Consider the following 20427-nt stretch of genomic DNA (forward strand, 5'->3'; position numbering starts at 1 on the left):
GCTCACTGCAATCTCCGCCTCCTGGGTTCAAGCAATTCTCCTGCTCCTGCCTCAGCCTCCTAAGTAGCTGGGACTATAGGCAAGCACCAACACGCCCAGCTAATTTTTGTATTTTTTAGTAGAGACAGGGTTTCACCATGTTGGCCAGTATGGTCTCGATCTCTTGATCTCATGATCCGCCCGCCTTGGCCTCCCAAAGTGCTGGGATTACAGGTACGAGCCACCACACCCAGCCCATACTGCTCTTATGGTAGTGAATAACTCTTACAAGACCTGAAGGCTGTATAAATGGGAGTTCCCCTGCACAAGCTCTCTTGCCTGCCACCATGTAAGATGTGACTTTGCTTCTCCTTCACCTTCTGCCATGATTGTGAGGCCTCCCCATGTGGAACGGTGAGTCAATTAAACCTCTTTCCTTTATAAATTACCCAGTCTCAGATATGTCTTTATTAGCAGTGTGAGAATGGATGAATACACCTGTTATGCCGAGTTAGGTTGGGGTTTAGTTTCTTTCTTTGGACATTACTCTTCCAATTGCTCAGACACTGCCGTCCTTGTCTGGGTTGTTAAACAGTGACAAGGGGCTACGGATCTGCTATAAACAAGAGGTCAAGCTCTCCACTTAGAGTCCAAGCTGTTAGTTCAAACTGCACCATTTTGTAATCCCCCTGACATTTCACAGACCCTGGTCAAAGGGAAACATTCCACAGGGGTTCAGATCATAGGAAATATCCTTCCCAACCACCTGACTTTCTGATCATACCCTACTGGGCAAAGGCCCAACTGTAGGAACACTGCTATCATATCCTGCTGGGCAAAGGTCCAAAAAACAGCCAACCACATCCCACCAACAGCAGGGCCAAACTGCCTTATCATGGGAACACCTTACCAGTATCCTGCTGGTTAGCAAGCCATACTGCCCAGACCCCTTCCGCTCAGACCTGTCAGCACCCCAGCCTGTAAGCAGCGAGGGATGCTGGCGGTAAGCTGGTCCCCCACCTCTGCAGGTTTATGCTGACCATAAATGCCTACATTTGCTGTTGAGCTACCCTCTCTCTGTGTGTCTTTCTTTAACCCTCACCTTTCCTTCCAAACCTAACACAAGCCTGTGGCAGGCCAACTTCAGAAGGTGATTTGCGCTATGGGCTCTCTTGGCTCTTCACATGTTCTTTCTGTTTCATGACCTCGCGTTTCTTTCCCTTGGCCTACAGCTCCCAGCTGGACCTTGGAACTATTGCAACTTGGGGATCTTTGCTATCCTTACCAAGTCAAGAGTCTGCAGGAGAAGAAATCAAGTGATAAATCAAACTCTTCTCAAAGGGGAGAGTTTCGGCTCAGGTCTATCTGGATCACAGAAACCGCTTCTCCTCAATGGGCAGTAGAGCTTTGGATGTTTATATGACAATATTTTCTGGGCTAAATATCCATAGCAAAATTCTCCTGAATATTCTTTATCATTTCTAACTTTGTGGCGTGAATTCCTGCATCCTGTTTGTGAAGATCCTGACAGTGCTGAATTTTACCTGAGCCTTGTATTCCCTGGAAAACAGTTATTGTTTAAAAAAAATACCCCCACTGAGTGTAAATTAGTTCAAACCAATGTGGAAGGCAGTGTGGCGATTCCTCAAGGATCCAGAATAGAAATACCATTTAACCCAGCCATCCCACTGCTGGGAATATAAACAGAGGATTATAAATCATTCTATTATAAAGGCACATGCACATGTATGTTTATTACAGCATTCTTTCCAATAACAAAGACTTGGAACCAACCCAAATGCCCATTAATGATAGACTAGATAATGAAAATGTGGCATATATACACCATGGAATACTATGCAGTCATAAAAAAGGATGAGTTTATGTTCTTTGCAGGGACATGGATGAAGCTGGAAACCACCATTCTCAGCAAACTGACACAAGAACAGAAAATCAAACACCACATGTTCTCGCTCATAAGTGAGTATTGAACAATGAGAACACATGCACACAGAGAGGGGAATATCACACACTGGGGCCTGTCGTAGGTGGGGGGATAGAGGAAGCATAGCAGGGGGTAGGGGGATTGCGGAGGGATAGCATTAGGAGAAATACCTAATGTAGATGATGGGGTGATGGATGCAGCAAACCACCATAGCACGTGTATACCTATGTAACAAACCTGCATGTTCTGCACATGTACTCCAGAACTTAAGGTATAAAAAAAAATACCCCCACCCTTTCATTTTCCAGAGAAATGACTAAACACAAAGAAAGACTTTGCACTTCCATATTCCAGGATGAGGCCACCTCCACTTTTCCTCAATAACTCCCATAAAACTGTCTGTCCCTTTTCATGATTCCCTTAAGACTTGTGAATGACTTCCTTGCCTCTGTAAAACCCCAGACCCCCTCCTCTTCCATTGAGGCATCCTCATTAATGAATGTTCTCCCTATTGCAAAAGCTGAATAACATCATTTCCTGAATCGTCTGAATCATCATTTGTCCTTGATAATTCCAAGTGGAATAATTTTTTCCAGGCCGGAAAGAAATTCAGGTCCTCGTCAAGGCTGTAAAGGACTGAAAGCAAGAAGGTTACCTTACCGGGGAACCAGCAGGAATGTCCTAAATTAGCCAGAGCTAGACAAAGGAAGGAACAAAAGGAAAATTTGTATGCAAATGAATGGGCATTCAAAGCATTCTGCTTCAAGGCAAGCATCACATTGGTGGTAAAGAGGAAGGGTGTGAGGGTAATACAAGATGTCCTTATTGGCCCGTAAGTTTTTTCTATTTTATTATTATCTTGAATCCTGTAATATATGTCAACATTCTGGGGACCCTGGACTAAAATATGGACACATGCAAAGGCTAGGGCAAGAACACAAGACTGGGAATTGGGGAATATCTCTAAGTTTTCTGACTTTCAGAAGAATGCCCTTGAGTGCTGGAGTTTCCAGGGTTCCATTCTGAAAGCTGTAAGTATCTAGCAGTTTCACTCCTTACCTCAACTGCTGCTGCCAATCAATGAGCGGTGGGAAGGTCCAAAAGTCTAGTGCCTTTATTACATGTTCTGACAAACCAGGGATAGTTTCTGGTCCATGGGATCAGGCTGAATTTGGAACTTCACCTAGTTGGTTAGCTTCTTTTCCTTCGCTATTCTAATTTTCCCACTCCCTCATTGACTTCTGGACTTCTTTAGTCAATTACTTGTACTTCTTGGTTCAGGGTCTGCTTCTGAGAGATCGGATTTAAGACACTGCTGACTTTTCTGATAGAGGGAGGAAAGAAGAGAGGAAAGATGGAATGAAGAAAAGAAGGAAGAAATTAAGGAAGAAAAAGGGAAGAAAGGGAGGAAGGGAGGAAGGAAGGAATGAAGGAAGGAAGGAAGGAAAGAAGGAAGGAAGGGAGGGCGGAAGGGAGGGAGGGAGGAAGGGAGGGAGGGAGAAAGGAAGGAGGGAAGGAGGGAGGGAAGGAGGGTACATGCTTTCTCTACAGGAATTCAACTGAGGGACAATGGAACAATCCTTGACCTCTGATCAATAGCTCTGCATTTGAATTTCAGCTCTGCCCTCTTTGAGCTCTTTAACCATGAACACTGATACTTGCTCAACTTGCGTCTCAAATTCTTCAGTATAGACTGTTATTGACTCAAGATTGTTGCAATAATTAAGGTAATGCTTTTGTGTGCACTCAGCACACTGCCAGCTCATTCAGACACACCATGATGTTTCAAATGAAGAAAACCTTGAAAAGTGAAGAAACCCTGCCTTCTCTAGGGTGAGTTGATCCCAGCATTTCCCACCTTGTTCTGAAAATAAGTATTTTCCTATATCCTCTTCCTTCCTCAATGATTGTCTGCAGGTACAGGTAGTGTGTAATAAAGCAGGGAGAAATAGTGCGGTCTTAGTTTAGTAGATTTCGAATCCTCAAGGGCACAAACATCACCTAGGGACTTTGTTTAAAATATAAATTTTCAGATTCTCCCAAGAGATTCTGGTTCAGTGGATGTCGAATAGCCCTAGAAATCACAGTTTTTAAAAAAAATTATTTATTTAATTAGTTTTCTTTTTTTGAGACGGAGTTTCACTCTTGTTACCCAGGCTGGAGTGCAATGGCGCGATCTCAGCTCACCGAAATCTCCGCCTCTTGGGTTCAGGCAATTCTCCTGCCTCAGTCTCTTGGGTAGCTGGATTACAGGCACATGCCACCGTGCCCAGATAATTTTTTGTATTTTTAGTAGAGGCGGGGTTTCATCATGTTGACCAGGATGGTCTCGATCTCTTGACCTCGTGATCCACCCGCCTTGGCCTCCCAAAGTGCGGGGCTTACAGGTGTGAACCACCGCGCCCGGCCCAAAATTATTTATTTTTAACCAGCTCTGTGAGCCTAAGGCTGGTGATCCACAGACCTTATTTTTGGTGGCATTGCCCTAGGTTCAGAGGCTAACCCTGGCTGCCAGTGGTGGTCTTCCTCTTTGATGCTTTGCCCTTTGTTTGTTTCTGTGCATTATATCTCTTCCAGCTCTTTCCAGCCTGGGCTGGATGCCCAGTACCATTCCCTAAATTCCGCTGCTTAGCTGAGCTCTCAAATCCAACGGCCTCTTGATCCACTTTGCACGACTGGACTGACATTTAGCCCCACACGTTGATGAATTCATTCATGGATGTCAATGAGCACCTGCCCATTTAGTGCAAAACAAATGTGCTGATGTTGCTGTGAAATCCTGAGATGACACTGACCATCAATCACAGCACTCTGAGGGTCCACCTAGCCCTGGAAGGCAACAGATCCATTATGGCCATTTAAGACCCAGGATGACAAGGTGCCAAGGCCCTGCCGCATCTGCAGCTCCTCAGATGAGACAGTGTTCAGCCTGTGACTTTGACAGAGGATGTTGTCACTGCTGGTCATCACTTTCAAGTTTCTAGTCACTTATGCCTCAATCAATGTATTGGCTCATGAATATCATTCAATACTAACTGCAACTTGGTCCATGATGCCTCCACAGACCTGTCCAACAGCTTCCCCCACCCCCTGACACCTTAAGTTTTGGAATTATCTAAAACATAGTCTCCTTTGTTCCCTATACTATCCTGGGAGACACAGGATACAGTTATGGTTAAAAGACTTTCCTGTTTTCATGCTATTTCTTTTACCTCTTGAGAAACACTGACATCTAGCCCAGGTATCAGCAAATCTTTTGTCTCAAGAGCCAGATAATAAATATTTAAGGCTTTGCAGTCCAGATGTTCTTGGCAGCAATGAGTCACCTCTACCACTGCAGCAAGAAAGCAGCCACAGACAACAGGTAAACAAAAGTGGGTGTGGCCATGTTCTAATACATTTTATTTACAAAAACAGATTTAGTCCACTGACTATAGTTTGCAACACCTGGTCTCCTCCATCTTTGTCCATGCATTAATTCAACACATATTTATTGAGCATACCCATGTGCCAGTACCTGTTCTCACATAGCCTATAGCTTAATAGTGGGAAATAGACAGTAAAGAGCGAATGATACAATGATATAATTAAATTCCTACTTGCTACTGTTAGAAGCCCTCTGAAGGAGAAAGGTCAGGTGTGATGGAAGTAACAGGGAAATGGGAGCTTAGAGAAGTGAAGGCGGAGAGATGGAAGAAGAGTATGGGCCACTGAGCAGAAGGGGCAACGCTGGGGGTAGTCTTGAGTGGATAGGAACTTGGCAAATCAAGACTCAGGTACCATCATCCAGAAAGGGACGGTGACAGAGATGTCAGATCCAGAGATTGATGCTTCTAGGGATATTCATCTCCCCTCGAGAAGCAGTGGAAAGTCTCTGAAGTTTCAAAGCAGGAGAGCAACATTGGTAGATTTAGGTTTTAAAACAATCTATCTGGCTACAGTTTGAAGAGACAGGACAATAAATCCAAGTAGACCAGAGAGAAGATTCCTGCAGAACTTTATCAATTTTGTGGTAACACAAACTCTCACTCTATCTCTCTTTTTTTTGCCAGCCTCACCCATCAAGTCAGAGATTTGGTTAAATATTCATGGCTGAGACACCACATTGAGGCCAAGGCTGCTCACTGTCTGTGAAGCCACATCATCAGGGATGTTTCTGTTCTCAGGAAACAGTATTCCGATGTGCCGGAGCACAGAGTTCCAATGGGGAAAGATGAGTGGGGACGCTGGAAAGCTGGGTTGATGTCCGATTGTGTGCAGAGCCAGTTAACGATAAGGGGCACACTGCACTCCGGCCTGAGCAACAGAGCAAGACCCTGTCTCAAAAAATAAATAAATAAAGGACACAGACGTCTAGAAAACATAGCCCTTCCCTCCCCCTGCTACCAGGTTCTGCATTTCAAGGCCACCTGGACCTTCTGAAGCTTTGCTTATAGCCCATTCAAGTAGCGATCATTTTGCAGATACATTTTGAAGATGCTATAACATTGCAGACTGTCTGCATATTCTAAGGCATTTAATATCTCCACTTGGAACGCATTGATATGTAGATCATTAAGCAGAACAGATCTTCTCGGTGAAAGGAGTGATAATTGCGGGTTTCAAATGCCATTTTCATTTGCTATTTGGCAGGAATACCACAGTCACGATCTTCCCGTTTCTATTAACCACAAGGGCTGGGACAAAGTCATCCTAGCTTTCTGCAGGCAAGCCTTCATTTTCAGACTGTCAGTAACGTGGCCATTTAGGCAATAAGGAGAAATACACAATCGGTCCTTGAGATGGTCTGTAGGCGCTGCACCTAAGGTATTCACACCCTTGTGAAAGCCCCTCCCACATTAACCCAAGGTTGATCTGTGTGACCAATAGCATAGAGCAGAAGGGATGGCAAGATCAGGTTATAAAAGATACTGCAACTTCTGTCTTGGTCACCTCTCCCTTGTGGATCACTCAGGAAGAAACTGGCTTCTGTGCTGTGAGCAGCTCTACGGAGAGGCCCATATGGCAAGGAGTTGGAGCCTCTCGCCAACAGCCATGTGGGTGGGCTTGGACATGGGTTCCAACCTCAACCCAGCCTTGAGATTTTTGCAACCCCATTCAGCATCTTAAGGGCAAATGCATGAGAAATCATAAGCTAGAGGCAGCCAGACAACCTGCATTTGGATACCTGACCCTCAGAAACTATGAGATAATAAGTATTTGTTGGTGACATAGTTTAGCTGTTGTCCCCTCTATCGCTGATGTTGAATTGCAATTCCTAATGTTGGAGGTGGGGCCTGGTGGGAGGTGATTGTGTCATGGAGACAGATTTCTCATGAATGGCTTAGCTCCACCCTCTTGGTGCTGTTCCCCACAATAGTGAGTGAGTTCCTGCAAGATTTGGTTGCTTAAAAGTGTGTGGCATCTCCCCGCCACTCTCTCTCTCTCTTGCTCTGGCTCTCGCCATGTGAGATGGCAGCTCACTGCAGCCTCAACAGAAGCAGATGTTGGCACCAGGCTTCCTGTACAGCCTGCAGAACTGTGAGCCAATGAAACCCATTTTCTTTATAAATTACCCAGTCTCAGGTATTTCTTTACAGCATTGCAAGAATGGTCTAACACAGCTGACTTCGGTTCTAAGTGTTGGGGTAACTTATTACACAGCGATGATAACAGATACAGGAGAGGAAAGTGTTAAGTCATTAAGATAGTTAGCCTTGTATGAATGTCCATAACAAGTATGACAAGAAGGACCCATTATCTGGAGGGTAGAGACTGAGGCAGGATGTGTCAAGGGCTTAAAACTCCTTATTGTGGTCACCAACAAGTTTTGTGTCCTAGGGAAAGTCACTTTCCTTTTCTGGACTTTATTTTCCCTTGCTATAGAGGCACAAGGTTGGCCTAAAGAAACTTAAGGACCCAGAGTCCCTTTCCTGTTGCTTGGGTGTTTATTGGTGGACAGGTGAACCGAAAATAAATCTTGGGGCCCCAAATCACTAAGCTAAAGGGAAAAGTCAAGCTGGGAACTGCTTAGGGCAAACCTGACTCCCATTCTTTTCAAGGTCACCCCTTGGCTCACTGAGATAAACGCATATCTGATTGCCTCCTTTGGAGAGGCTAATCAGAAATCGAAATGAATGCAACCATTTGTCTCTTATCTACCGAAGATCTGTCTTTGCTTCAAGTTGTCCTACCTTTCTGGACTGAACCCATGTCCATCTTACACATATTGATTGATGTCTCATGTCTCCCTGAAATGTGTAAAACAAAGCTGTGCCCCGTCCACATTGGGCACATGTCCTCAGGACCTCCTGAGGCCGTGTCATGGGCATGCATCTTCAATGTTGGCGAAATAAACTTTCCAAATTAACTGATACCTGTCTCAGATTTTCAGGGTTCACAGATATAACAAACACCTGCTGTCTCACATGGGCACACATACGTGTGTGTACACATGTAGCCACCCACACTTAAAATATGGAGTCCAGCTAGCCATTAAAGGATGTTGAACTATACACCAGGCACTGAATCACACAAGAATTATCAATTAATCCTCTCATCAGCCAACATAAGTAGGTGGCTCTATTACCACTATTTACTAGATGAGAAAATTCAGGCTCAAATATTGCTCAGGGCTGTCCTGTTAGTTTTCTGTTGTTCTTTAACAAATTACCACATGTTTAGTGGCCTACAACAACTCGCATTTATTATCTCACAGTTCCTGTGGATCAGGACTCCAGGAAAAACTTGGCCAGGTCTTTTGCACGGGATTTTGCAAGATTGTAATCTAGTTGTCCAGGCTGCATTCTCCACTGCGTCTCAAGGGGTCTCTGCTAAGCTCCTTTAAGTTGTTGGTAAAATCTAGTTCTTTGCAGTTGTAGGACTGAGGTCCTCAGATCCTAAAGAGAGCCCCTCCCTCTCCATTAGCAGTTCACATAATGGTTCTCGGATTCTTCATAGCCAGCCAAAGAACCTCTCTCTCTCTTGAAAAGCCTCCATTTCTCTGTTAAGAGCTTTCATTTGATTAGGTCAAGCTGGCCAAGATAATAGCCCTTTTGACTAGTTCAAAATCAACTAACTTAGGACCTTAATTACATGCTCAAAACCCCTTCACCATTGTCATATAAGGTAACCTAATCATGGAGGTGACATCCCATCATATTCACAGGTACTGCCTCCACTCCAGGGGTGGGGACAATACTCAGTGGTGTGTGTGTGTGTGTGTGTGTGTGTGTATGTGTGGAGAGGGATTTGGTGTCATCTCAGAATTCTATCTACTACAGACACACAGTAGGAAACAGTGAAACTAGAGATGAAATTCAGGTCTGTTTGACTCCAGTGGCTTTAAATCACTTACCATACATCCTCTGCCAAGAGCTTTTTGAGGGCAAGGATCATGCTACTTGTCTTGGTCTCCTCAATGCTTCATCCTTAATAACTGCTCTAATATTTATCATAGACTGACCAAGATGCCTTTGATCGTTGGCTGGAGAAATCTAACTCCCAATGATTTAAGAAAGCAAGAGAAGTTGACTCTTACCTGGGGCATCTGGGGCTGGATACAGGGGTTTAAGCAATAGTCTCTGTCTCATTTCAGTGCTCTGGGCTTTATTCCTAGGCCTCTCCTCAAATGATGGTAAGAAAGGCCACTGGAAACTGTAAGCTTACTTCCTCATGGCTCAGAACCCAAAAGGAAAGGAAAACCCTTCTCTCCCAGGATCTATATATTAAAATTTTAAAAAGACTGTGTCTTGAGCCACGTCTTTGCTGGCGTCCAACTCTCTCTGGATTTGATTGGTCAGCCTAGATCACATGACCACATTATAGTGGGGCTGGGTAGAGACGGACACCGTGTTTAAATGCTTCTTTAAATACATGGGATACTCAAAATGTGGCCCCTGATGGAAGAATTGGGCACTGTTACCAAAAGGAAAAAGTGATCTGGAATTGAAAAAAAAAAAAATGCTAAACACAAAGGCCACAAATAAAGCTTTTGAATCCTCTGCCTTGGGCAACATAGTTGTACAAATACCTTTGAGCATGTAGGAGATGTACCTTTCAATTATGCAGAACTGAGAAAGTTTGTACACATTCCTCATTCTTTCAGTTCTCAAGTATCTAAGTTACTGCAGTGGGGGGTGGCTAGAGTCAACACATTGAATGAACAAATGATGTCCTTCCCAGAACTAATTATTTCTGAAACTTAGGAGGTGAGTTCATTGCTGAGATTTAGATTCGTTAACCTTATCTTAGCCCGGGGAACTTTCTCCATGGTATTTCAGATTTTAAATGAGCTTCACTTCAGGGGAGCCATATTAGCATACATTCTTCCTGCTACGGTGGCCTAACCCCAAGGAGCTAATACAACTTAATGGTACAGTTTGGAAAAGGTAGAAGATATCCTTAGGATGGGACTAACCTTTATTTTATGGGCATTTCAATAAAGCATTGGAGAAATCCATTGAAGAGGGCTGATGGCAGGGTCAGGGTACTAAATTCGCTCCTCACTGTGGGAGGCTTCCCTCTGGAAACTATCTGCCCCTAATTTCTAGAAAACCTTTCTTTACTGTCTCTTTCTTTATGTGTCTCTGTGTGTATCTTTATTTCCACTTTCTACAGATCTCTTGGATATTTTATCACTTTACCTTCCAAAGCTTTTAACCTGGTTTCAGCTGCTTTTAAGGCCTTGTATTTTGGAACATCTTTAAAGAAAGGACTCAGGCTCCTCTAAAAGCTTGTTTAAAAATGATTCAAGAGTTGTGACATGTTGGGGATCTTTCCATCTTTTGCTGCCATAGGGAGAGAGAAGTGGAACCATGGCCAGCTTTCTATGAAATTTAATTTTCCAAGGTGGTGGTCCATCTTGCAGCTATGCATGGAGAAAGCAGGCAATGTGAAATGCTGAGGTAATATAAAAGGGTCACTTACTCATTGCTCTCCCTTACTCCTTGCTAGCCACATTCTCCCAATTCTCTCACCCACCCCTCTCCAAAACCATAGGACAAGAGCATAGGTAGATAAAAAAATCAAATACCCAGTTAAAATGGGAAGATGTAGAAGAATGATTTGTCTACTATTAATAGGTTACTCCATGGGTTTGATGAAGTAACAAATACTTTTACATATTCCCTGGAATAGTGGCAGACAACGATTAGGTTATTCGCTGGTGATCTCTACCTCCTAATATTCATGTGCTTATGTCATTTCCTCCCCTGACTGTTGGTTCAGCCTAGTGTCTCATCTCTAACCAGTAAAATACTGGTTCTACAGTGACGAAAAGTTACTTGTAAGAATAGGTTACAGAGAGACTGCTCCTTCCCTCTTGTGTGGCCTTTTTTGGTCTCTTGCTTGTCCATGTTGATAGGGGCAAACACTGCAACCAGCTGATAAGCTGTCCTACAGAGAGGCCCACATGACTAGCAACCAGAAGCAGGCTCTGCTAACAGCCAGTGGAGGGGTCTGACAGCTTCAGCTCCAACAATCTGTTAAGGACTAAATCCTGGCAACAATCATTTTAGAGACTTTGGAAGTGGATCCTTCCTCTGTTGACCCTTCAGATGAGACCAGAGCTCAGACCAACACACTGAAGCCTTAAGAGAGGTCTGGAGGCAGAAGCACCCAGCGAAACTGCATTGAAAAAATATTACAAATGTTTATTGTTTTAAGCTACTACCTTTTGGGAAAATTTGCTATGTGAAAATTGATAGCATCTATGTCTCTGCTTATTGAGTTTTCTAACATCTATCAAGCTATATCTTTTTCAGATAGAGATACTTTCTATCTCACCAAACTGAGGCTCAGAGAAGCTAAGTAAGTTGCTCAATATCACATAGCAGGCAGGACTATTATTGGTTGAGATATTATTACTTGCCCGATACTCTATTTTGCACCTGTATTTTGTGCCCTTGTTAAATCTTCATCTCACCCCCTTGAAGTAGACATTTTTATCCTCCATTTAAAAGTGGGGAAACTAGAGATAATAGAGGTTAAGGAGCCTTCCTACGACTATACAATTAAATAGAAGAGCTAAGATCTACCATCTTTATTTACTTACTGTTTTGGGGGAGGGCAAGGTATCATTCCAATTTTAATGTTTTGTTCATAAAGACACTGACTCATTGACCATTTCTTTTCAGTGTTTTCTCCACTTCATGCTGTGAGCCAGAATTGGGAAGCATATAAATCTCTCATTTCAGAAAGTGCTACTTAGTGTCTCAAATCAGGAGTCCCTAACACCTGGGCTACAGACAGGCACTGGTCCGTGGCCTGTCAGGAACCAGGCCAAACAGCAGGAGGTAAGTGGTGGGTGAGCATGCATTACCACCTGAGCACCACCTCCTATCAGATCAGTGACGGCATTAAAATTCTCATATGCACACGAACCCTATTGTGAACTGCACATGTAAGGGATCTACGTTGCACACTCCTTATGAGAATCTAAAGCCTGATGATCTGAGGTAGAACAATTTTATCTTGAAACTATACCCCTCCCATGCCATTCACGGAAAAATTGACTTTCCTGAAATTGCCCCTTGGTGCCAAAAAGGCTGGGACTACTGTCTTAAATTACAACTGGCATACTCTCCACTAAGAAGAAATGAAACTAGAATCTGAACACTTAGTGTATGCTAGGTAATATGGTTATTTCCAACTTATAGATGAGAAAACTGAGGCTTAGAAGTTCACTCCTTCCATATCATATAGTTAGTAAGGGGCAGATTCAGAATCCAAGCCAGGCTCCAGAACCACCGTGTTAGGTGGCGTCTTTTCTCCTTCTCCTCCCTTCTCCCAGCACGCTGCTACAGGTGTCCAAATGTTAGTGTCACTCTCAAGGAGGTTGCTCAGTATTTACCCCTTGATATGAATAAAAATGTAACCTGTGGCAGATATCTTTGTCCAGGCAAGGACTTACAGGCATATCATTGAAAGAGTTCCTGTGAAGAATAATCCTCTGATGGAATATGGTTTTTTTTAATGAAGACCTTTATCCTATGAGGAGGATCTTGCAAGAGGAATTCCAGGCTGACATCTCACAGATGGAAGCCAAATAATAACTACAAAAAGCCAAGGTTTTGCAGGTCAACCCAGAACCAATTATAGTTGACTAGATGTGTGCACATGGCATCTCTAACTAATGAATAAGATTTGGCTCTGTGTCCCCACCCAAATGTCATCTTGAATTGTAATCCCCATGTGTCAAGGGAAGGACCTGGTGGGAGATGACTGAATCATGGGGGTGGTTTCCCCCAGGCTGTTCTCATGATAGTGAGTGAGATCTCAGGAGAGCTGATGCTTTAAAGTGTGGCACTTCCTTGAATGCTCTCTCTCTCTCTCTCTCTCCTGCCATCTTGTGAAGAGGGTACTGGCTTCTACTTCATCTTCTGCCATGATTGTAAGTTTCCTGAGGCCTCTCCAGCCATGTGGAACTGTGAGTTGATTAAGCTTCCTTCTTTTATAAACTAGCCAGTCTCAGGTATTTATTTGTAGTCCTGAGAAAACAAACTAATAACTAGTTTATTTCTGAATCTCAATATACACTGGATGGGTGCCTGCTCTGTACACATCACTGGGGTAGATATGGGGATGTAGACTGTGAGTCGAGCTCCCTTCTGGTAGATGCCAGTCGGCAGTGGCGTATATTAGCAAATGAATACTAAACATTTAATAAATTGATAAGCCAGAGCAATAAAGTGACATAAATAAAGAATAATTCTCTCTCTCAAACTCATCTCCCTTCTTGTTCTCCCCATATGGGTAACTGGAACAATGTCTACCTCATTGCTGCAAATGGGAACCTAGAAGATTCTTGTTTAAGTGGTTGTTCATCTAGGAGCTCGAGTTGCTTTCTCTTGTTTTTCCTGGGTTTAGTTTCTCTGCTTCCCTAGGTGGGGCCAAGGCTTGCAGGTGATAACTTGCATCACAGCTACAGTGTGGCAGTAAAAAGTGTTAAGTCTCTTTACAGGTTTGACCACACCTAATTATGGAAAGATTCTCACTGGTAGTAGGCTCTCCTAACAAAAAGGGAAACCTTGGGGCAAATGAAGAAGAAATAGGAGGTGTGAAAAGTTCTAAAATAAATCTGTATTTTCCAGGCTGTTAGAGTGACCAGCTCACAGTTCTTTAGCAAAGAGTTTGTGTATATATCTGCTGGGTTGAGAAGAGCCACTCCTAGGGCTGAATCTGAGGAACAAATGTTGGTGTGATAAATGCTACCCTAGAGGTAAGCAGAAGGTTCAGTGGAAAGACAGACTAGCAACACGTAAGCCAGATCAGGGGTTAGCTACACCACTGGAGGGACAGGTGATACTGGGTCAGGTCTGCAAGTATAGACTTCTGTAAGTCATGGAGAGCTGGAGGGGCGTTTGAGGAAGATGGAGCGGTGTTTATGGAAGCTCAGAAGTTGGGTCTTTAGACAAGAAAAGGGAAACCATCTGGTGATTTAAAACAGTGACTTTCCATTATCAGGTCTCACGTTGCAGAAAAATCACTGTGTTGGTTATGTAGGCACTGGCATGGGGGAACACTGGAGAGGGCAGGGAGAGGAGTCCAAAGAGAATCTATTATAGGTGAGAGATGACATCAGCAGGAGTAAAGACAGTGAGGATAGGAAAGATGGGAAACTTGAGACAGATTTTGCTGCTTAAAATTAACAAGACGTGGCTGGGTGCGGTGGCTCACACCTGTAATCCCAGCACTTTGGGAGACCAAGGCAGGTTGATCACTTGAGGTCAGGGGTTCGAGACCAGCCTGGCCTGTGTGGTGAAACCTGATCTCTACTAAAAATACAAAAATTACCAGGGTGTGGTGGTGCTTGCTTGTATTCCCGCTCACTCGGGAGTCTGAGGCAGGAGAATTGCTTGAACCCAGGGGGCCCGAGGTAGCAGTGAGCCGAGATCATGGCATTGCACTCCAGCCTGAGCAACAGAGGGAGACTCTGTCTTACAAAACAACAACAAAAAAAACCAGGGAACAAAACTGCATGGACATCATAAGGCAAGAGGCTATGGCTGTCTTGCTAATGACTATATTTCTTTTCTGCATCTAGTAAGAGTGCAACACATATGTAGTAAATCCATGAATGAATAACTGTTGTGGCCAGGAGTAGGCAGATTTTAGATTGGAGGTGAAAGAGTCAAGCTGTCATAGTTCAGTAACACGAAGAATTAAGATGACTTTAAAAAATCTGCCCCTCTTCAATTAGACGTTTATGAAATAGATTTCTGATTTGTTATTTTACTTATAAATAAGCATTCAGTGCTGGGGGTATGGACAGTTTTATTCCTCATTACATGTGAATATACTGATGTCTGGTTTCCACATTGAAACCCAAAGTGTCTGATCATTCACAGATTAGGCATCTCTGGGTCTCACAGATGAGTTTTTGGACCTAAATATATTAGGTTGGTGTAAAAGTAATTGAGGCTCTTGCCATTGAAAAGTAAGAGATACAGGTTACAGTGCAGAGACTGCCTAACTGGTCAGTTAGATACCAGGTGCTAATTGACTGGTTAGGTGGTCTCTGCATTGTAACCTGTATGTGTTACTACTGTAAGATTCAAATGGAACCAATGATAATAGACACATGTTGCAGCTCTGAAGCAAAGATTACATCAACCAACCAGCCCAGTGGGGACCCATGAAAGACAGAGTTAAGAAGTGACAGTAATAACAGAGGGAAACAACACACACTGGGGCCCACTAGAGGGTGGAGTGGGGAGGAGGAAGAGGATCTGGAAAACAAAAATAATGAATGGGCACTAGGCTTAGTATTTGGGTGAGGAAATAATCTGTACAACAGACACCCATGACCTAAGTTTACCTATATTAGAAGCCCGCACATGTACCTGTGAACTCAAAATAAATGTTAAAAAATTATAAACAACCCAAATTTCCATTAACAAAGAATACATATTATGTAGTCTCTCAAAAGAAAGAAAGAGACAGAAAGAGAAAAAGAGAAAGAAAGAAAGAAGCAAGGGAGGAAGGGAGGGAGGAAGGGAAGGAAGGAAGAAAGAAAGAAAAGGAAAGAAAGAAGGAAGGAAGGAAGGAAAGAAGGAAGGAAGGAAGGAAGGAAGAAAGGAAGGAAGGAAGGAAGGACGGAAGGAAGGAAGGAAGGAAAAGAAAGAACAGTGGTCAGAGTAAAGGGACAAACCCTGTATCCTAGGGATTGCTCTGATCTGTCCTTGGGGTTTTCATCTGGAGGCTATTTTGCCTTCCCTAAGGAATATTTGGCAAACTCCGCAGGCATTTTTCGTTGTCACAGCTGGGGTGACAGTGTTTCTAGCATCTATTGGGTAGAGATCAGGAATGCTGCTAAACATCCTACAATGCACAGTGCAGCCCCTTGACAACACAGTATTTCTGGCCCCAAATGTCAGTAGTGCTAAGTTTGAGAAACCCTGGTCTAAACATATATCAGAGTAAGACGGAGTGGTGTATTAAAAAATTTGTCTCAAGACAGGATTCTAGCCCAGCTCTGACATTTCCTTACTGTGTGATTTTTGGCTAAGTTGCTGAACTTTGGTGGACCTTAGGGTTCTCACCTGTCACAGGACTGGAGCTAAAAGGTCTCCAATGCTCTTCCCATTTAAAATGTTATGAATTTGTAACTGCCCCAAGGTCTTCTCATTGTCTTTTTATCATCTCTAAAAATCTGTTTCCAGTCTTGCTTGTAGATTGTTTGAGGGAGAGATCATGACAGGTACCTCCCTTACAGATGGCTTGACCTGAAAAAATTATTTTGAAAAGTTTTCCATCCTGCAGAAGAACTTTGAGTGCAGGGGTTATAAGTTCTTTCTTTGAAGAAACCGTTGTTTCACATTTTGTCTTCTAAAATTCAATAGCCTGAACTCAACCTCACTACTCAGGAGAAAATGAGGAAGAGAGAGTAGAAGCTGGAATTAAAATCTGAGAATCAAGGTTCAGGAACCTGAGGACTCTTCAATTCGTGTTTTGATGTAAAATGTGGAATTTAACATCGACTCTACCACCACTCCAACTTGCTATTAAGATGAAATGAGTTGTCACTCACATAGTTTAATTTAAGTCATTTTAACAAATATTTATTGATTGAGTGTCACGTCCCAGGCATGAACTCACCAAGAAGCATTTTGATTAGTACAACGTATTATATAAATTTAGGAATCATTATGAACAGCTCTTGATATAATGTGTAAGATGAAGAGGAAATGCCAGCTTATGGGCAAATTAGTTAGAGTGCAATTTACAAAGTCTTTTCTTGTTCTCCTGGGGTCACTTCACACTGGGGTGTATGATCATTAAATATGACCCTCAGAGGCACTGTGTCTAGAGCAGGGGAAATTACTCAATTTTAAGACAAGATTTTAAACAAGGGCCCAACTGCTTTATCTACTTGAATTTGGGTCACTAATTATACCCACTGATATTGAAGTAATGAATCTAACAACGACCTCATAAATTGTACAATGACAATGAGTATCCTTTCTGCCCTTTTTCATCATAAAATGAGACCGATACTTCTTTTAATTGGTCGTGGCAATTACGTGTCTATCAAAGAAATGAGACAAAGAAGGGGAAAGCAATGGTGTGCTATGAGGGAGACTTGAATGAGTCTCTGTGATGCTGATGCTGTGTGTCCTTAAGCCTGTGCTTCTCCCTCTCTGATCCTGTGTCCTCATTTGAAAAAAGTATGATGCATCAGATAATTTTTTTTTCAAGTATTTTCCTGCTTTCAATTCCGGAATTCTAAGTAAAATTCATTTGCGACATTGAAGAAAAGACTATTAAATGATCAAACCTTACATTTCTCAGAGGGCAGATTATTTTTATATGTTCTGAAATAAGGTGATATACTTGAATTTCATCTAATTTATGATCATAAATTAATAGATAATAAAACAGATTTAAATAACAGCATGGGAAATTTGGGCTAGAGAAGAAAGATTGTCTTAGTGGCAATGTTAAGGGTGGTTAGGCCATTGAATACCTTCCCAAAATATGGTGTGTGGTTTTTACTACTTGAGGTCATTAAAGGGAAGCTGGAAACTTTTCTTTTCCTTTTTTCTTGAGGGAGGGTCTCGCTTCGTCACCTAGGCTGGAATGCAGTGGTGTGATCATGGCTCACTGCTGCCTCAATCCCTCAGGCTCAAATGATCCTCCTACCTCAGCCTTTGGGTAGCTGATACTATATAGATGCGTAGGATCATGCCTGGCTGATTTTTAAAATTTTTTTAGTTTTGTAGAGATGAGGTTTCATTATGTTGCCCAGGGTGGTCTTTTGGCCTAAAGTCATCTTTCCACATCGGCCTTCCAAAGCGTGGAGATTAAGGATCTGAGCCATCATGCCTGGTTAGAAACTTTTAATTATATATTTGGCTAAGTGCATTTCTTCCTAGGATGAAGAAGGTTGGCCATAGAATAGCATGTGAAACGTTTTCATGGTGCAGTCCAGCATGAGGACTGTTAAATTGGCTCATAAGAAAGTTTGCTGTAGTCAACACCTACATAAAAAAGTCTGAAAGATGACAAATTGACAACCAAATATCATACCTCAAGGAACTAGAGAATCAAAAACAAACCAAACTCAAGACTAGCAGAAGAAAGGAAATAACTGAGATCAGAGCAGAACTAACCAAAACTGAAACAAATAAGCAAACAAACACAAATGATCAACGAAGCAAAAAGCTGCTTCTTTGAAAAGACAAACAAAATTGATAAATCACTAGCTAGAATAACTAAAAAAAGAAGAGAGAAGATTTAAATAAGTTCACTTAGAAATGAAAATAGACATTAAAACTAACACTACAGAAATATAAAAGATCATTTAAGACTACTACAAACACCCCTATGCACACGAACTAGAAAATCTAGAGGAAATGAATAAATTCCTGGAAACATACAACTCCTCTAGCATGCACCAGGAAGAATCGAAATCTTGAACAGACCAATAACAAGCCATGAGATTGAATCATTAATAATAATAATAAAACCCTGCTAACAAAAAAAAAGTTTAGGGGCAGATAGATTCACAGATGAATTCTACCAAACATGCAAAGAAGAATTAGTACCAACTCTACTGAAACTATTCAAAAAAATTGAGAAGGAGGGAATCCTCTTTAACTCATTCAAGGAATCCAGTATCACTCTGATACCAAAACCCGGAAATCACAATTAAAAAAAAAAAGAAAACTACAGAACAATATCCCTGATAAATATAGATACAGAAATCCTCAACAAAATACTGGCAGATTGAATCCAACAGCACATACAAAATAATAGTAATTCACTACGATCAAGTGGGTTTCATTTCAGGGATTCATGGAGGGTTCAACATACCCAAGTCAATAAATTTGACTCATCACATAAACAGAATTAAAAACAAAAACCATACGATCTCTCAATAGAGGCAGAAAAAGCATTTGATAAAGTCCAGCATCCTTTTACGATTAAAAACCCTCAACGAGCTAGGCATAAAAAGAATATCCCTAAAAATAATAAAAGTCATATATGACAAAAGCACAGCCAACATCCTACTGAACAGGGAAAAGCTGAAAACATTGCCTCTGAGAACTGGAACAAAACAAGGATGCCCACTTTCACCACTTCTATTCAATATGGTGTTGGAAGTCCTAGCCAGAGAAATCAGACAAGAGAATGAAATAAAGGGCATCCAACTCGGTAAAGGGAAAGTCAAACTGTTGATGTTTGCTGATGATGTCATGGTGATGTGTTTGGCCATTTCCTCACACATCTCACATGCAAGGATACACATAGGTTCAAAATAAAGGGATGGAGGAAGATTTACCAAGCAATGTAGGAGTTGCAATCCTAGTCTCTGATAAAATAGGCTTTAAACCAACAAAGATCAAAAGAGACAAAAAGGCATTACATAATGGTAAAAGGATCAATGCACCAAGAAGAGCTAATGATCCTAAATATATACGAACCCAATACAGGAGCACCCAGATACATAAAGCAAGTTCTTAACGACCTACAAAGAGACTTAGGCTCCCACACAATAATAGTGGGAGACTTTAACACTCCACTGTCAATATTAGACAGATCAACGAGACAGAAAATTAACAAGGATATCCAGGGCTTGAACACAGATCTGGACCAAGTAAACCTAATAAACATTTACAGAACTCTCCACCCCAAATCCACAGAATATACATCCTTCTCAGCACCACATCACATCTACTCTAAAACTGACCACATAATTATAAGTAAATCACTCCTCAGCAAATGCAAAAGATGGAAATCATAAACAATCTCTCAGACCACAGTGCAGTCCAATTAGAACTCAGCATTAAGAAACTAACGCAGAACCACACAATTTCATGGAAACTGAACAACTGGCTCTTGAATGTTGACTCGATAAACAACAAAATAAAGCCAGAAATAAAGATGTTCTTCAAAACTAATGAGAACAAAGACACAACGCACCAGAATCTCTGGGACACTTTTAAAGCAGTGTCTAGAGGAAAATTTATAGCAATAAATGCCCACATGAGAAGCAAGGAAAGATCTAAAATTGACACTCT

Source organism: Cebus imitator, unplaced genomic scaffold (assembly GCF_001604975.1).
Source record: "Cebus imitator isolate Cc_AM_T3 unplaced genomic scaffold, Cebus_imitator-1.0 Scaffold4, whole genome shotgun sequence".
Taxonomy (NCBI): Eukaryota; Metazoa; Chordata; class Mammalia; order Primates; family Cebidae; genus Cebus; species Cebus imitator.